The following is a 3,900-nucleotide window of genomic DNA, read 5'->3' as shown; positions in this document are numbered from 1 at the left end:
CAATACAACACAATACAATACAATACAATTCTTTATTGGCCAAGTGTGACTGGACACACAAGGAATTTGTCTCCAGTGCATAAGCTCTCAGTGTACATATAAACAGCAAGCAATCGGTCATAGGTCATAAATCATAAAGTTATCCAGAAAATCCACGGCTTCCTTAATTACGGGTAAACAAATCTTAAAAAAACAGTGTCTCAAGAGTTTTAAGGGCAGCTTATTACCTGCATCACTCAGAACCAAATTCAACTGGCTTATTTTACCCTATTTGGTTGACCTGCCTTATATTAGTACAATCAAACTTGGTAAGAATGGAAATAATCCTACACTTTTCATTATTCCTTTACCAGCAGATGGCACAAAAATTGGGCTGGATTGTGATCCACAAATAATCTAGTGCAGTAGTCGTCAATTTACAACCTGTCACTTAACAACTGTTCGAAGATACGGTAGTTAAGTGTTACTTACAACCCATCCTCAGAGTTTCAACTGCCGCACCACCCTTGTGGTCATGTGATCATGTTTCGGACACTTGGCAAACCAGCCCACATTTATGGTGACTTTGACTTATGACTGCAATGATTCATGACCAAAATTCTGAGTTAAATTGTGCTTGTAAATCAAGGATGACCTGTGATTAATTTACATTCTAGCAATGCTTGCTTTAAGGGAGTCACCTTTCAAAGTATATGAGGAACGCCAGAGAAATGCAGCAACCTAAAGCTTTCTTACAGGCACATTAACTTCCCTGTCCCACAAAAAGCAACTTTTGATAAAGCTGTTAAACAATTCTGCCTCCTTTGTAAACTCATGAGGCCCCTCCTGTAATCAAGAAAGCCTTTTACTGTATACCTTCTCGGGGGACAGGCAAATGTCCTCCCAAGGCAGTGACAAGCTCCCTTTCCGATCTTTAGGAGTGGAGGCTCTTCCACGGTTCTTGACAGCATCTCTTCTGCTGGGATGCCAAGAGTGACTTACTTATGGCCACATTAAGGCTCTAAACTGTTGGAAAGGAGCCATCGAGCTGCTTGCAGATGACAAATGAGGTATTCTTCAGAGCAAAACAAGGAAAGAAAATGATCGATCGTATATTCTCTCAGGGTGTTATACATAGTTGAAGTCATGCCTCTCTGCTCATTTTGCTATGATCAATTTTGCTGCTTTTTAAAAAAAACAACTGTATGCTGCTGGCTGAGAAGTGGCCTTGCTGGATCCATTAATTTAGATGTTCCAGCAAATAGAAGAGCAAACACATCATCATCATCATCACCATCACCACCACCACTACCTTCATTTCTGCAACAACAATAAGCTTTTGGAAGGAGAAGAAGGAAGGTGTTTGGGACCTTCTTCCATTAGAACTAAGCTCAGTAGGTAACTGGCATCAATGAAATTTATTTAGATGGGAGAAGACAATAAGAGGGTGTTCTTATCTCCCCTCTGGTCCACCATACAGTAATTTGGTGCACAATTCTGAGGTCCCAGCTGGTAAATCTTTATGTGGAAATTGGCTATGTGTATCTAATCTATTGTCTTAAAGCTATTCAGCTCCATAAATACCACCAATATTTTGATGGATACGTTTTGGAGGGCTGAAATTTGGACACCGGCCTTCAGAGACACTCCTGCCCCAAGCAGACTATTACGGTGACTATACTGGTAGGCACAACTCTGGATAACACTGCAGTGAAGACCACATGATGGACTAACAATCTTCAGTTGCATTGAATCTGCTGATTTCCCAATACCTCCTTCCAGATCAGACCACCCAACAGAAATTTTTATTGTGAAAAAGCAGGAAAGAACCCTACATATGTTTACTGCCACATCAACATAGGTAGAGATGTTTTGGGAGGTAGGAATTTTTTAAAAGATCTCCATGAATTAACTTATGCTTCATGGCACCATGGCTCCTTATTATAGTACTCATATGTTTACACACATCTGAACGACATGGACTTGGAAGTCAATCTTACTAATTGTCAGGCTTTGAAGCTCAAGATTGAAATTTCTAAGCCACTTGCTGATTCTCATGGGCATTACTACTTTACAAACTATTCAGAAGGAACAGTACAGAATATAAACAAATGATAACAAAGCTAGACAAAATACACCCCGTTTAGATGATGGAGACAAAACAGTAAATCAATTTTAGGTATTTCCTGTGACAGACATCAAGCGTTGGAATATCCACCTGGTTTAATTTGATTACTCAAGAACGCCAGGCAACTTCATTGTGCCAGGTGAGAAGGTCAAGCACAGACCCAGCTCACAGTTTGGCAAAACTTATGAGGCAGTCTTTTCCCTAAAATGGAGATCGCTAGGATTGTTGAAGAAATGCAGAATAGGATTCAGTGCTTTGTGGAACCTGATTTCAGTTCGACATCAAATTGATAATACGGAAGACAAAGCGCATAAGAGTGGTCACTGTAGCAAAGCTGGGATTTTTTTAAATAAAAGGTAGTCCTCGACCTGCACCAGTTCATTTAGTGACCGTTCAAAGTTACAACAGCACTGGAAAAAGTGACGTCTGACTTTTTTCACACTTACAACCCTTGCAGCATCCCTGTGGCCATGTGATCAAAATTCAGGCTCATATTTATAACGGTTGCAGTGTCCCGAGGTCACGTGATCACCTTTTGCAACCATCTGACAAGCAAAATCAATGGGGAGGCCAGGTACATTTAACAGCCACGTCACTAACAACAGCTGCAATGATTCACTTAACAGCTGTGGCAAGAAAGGTTGTAAAATGGAGCAAAACGCTCTCAACAAATGTCTCACGTAGCAATGTAAATTTGGGGCTCAGTTGTGGTCATAAGTTGAGGATTGCCTGTAGGAACTTTGGGAGAATTAAGCATTACATTTCCAGCTTCCACAACCTGGAAAAACGCAAGTTTTCTATTTCAGGTGGCTTGCCTGGTTTGCTCAGTTAAATGAAGTGCCAAAAATAGATGCCAAAAGACCTCCAAAAATGCATGGCAAATTGCATTTAACAGATGTGCAGTAGCCATAGAAACCACTGACTACACAAAGCAAGTAAATACACATATCACCTACAATTTGATTCATGCTGCTTCTGCTGCAATTGTTGAAAGAATCCTTATAAGGGAGGTTCGTGAAAAACATATTGAATGCGAATCTTGCAGGATGGACAAAGCCGCTAATGTTGCTACAGAGATATTTAAATGATCTCATAAAGAAATATATGGGTTGTGTGTCCTTGGCACAGAATTAGAATAATAATATATTGACTGAAATATCAATCCTATAGAGAAAAATGGCACCCTGCTTTTGATCATACAAAAACATAAACAAAAGATATATATATATATAGTGGGTTACTAAATTTTGACAGAGGATTTGATTGGGGCAAACAGAACAAAAATCTAGACAACTGCTAAAATTACCGTTGAAAAATTGGACCTATTGATGTGGATTCCTGACCTCTGTTGATGTGGAAATTACAGTGGAATTTATTCTTTGAACAAAGAAAGTCTTAAGCTAAGCTGCAGAAGAGCTGAAAGGTGCTAGTTCTTATAGGAAAAGAATCAAGCAAATGCTTAAAGTTCCCACACGGTCTAAAAATATCTCGATGTCAGTTTGTCAGGATATCTTTAAACAATTTGGAACACATTTTATTGCAAGAAAGACTTTTGGCAATCTCCAAGATGGTCTCAGTTCTCATTAATGGTCTAACTTGCATATTTGAAAGGTGTTCCCAACTCCCCTGGAATTTTATGATGATTACTGAGGATTTATAAAGAATTCTACTTGCATCGTGAAGCCCTTAAATGATGTCAATGGAAGACATCAGGCAAGTGCTATCAAAGAAAGATCATCTCAAGCAGGATAACTTTAGATCTATATAGAATGAAAACAAGGAAGAAATACTGG

This window comes from Protobothrops mucrosquamatus, unplaced genomic scaffold (assembly GCF_001527695.2).
Source record: "Protobothrops mucrosquamatus isolate PMUCROS unplaced genomic scaffold, P.Mucros_1.0 scaffold_300, whole genome shotgun sequence".
NCBI lineage: Eukaryota > Metazoa > Chordata > Lepidosauria > Squamata > Viperidae > Protobothrops > Protobothrops mucrosquamatus.
The sequence above is the reverse complement of the archived record's forward strand: the minus strand, read 5'-3'. Positions refer to the sequence as shown.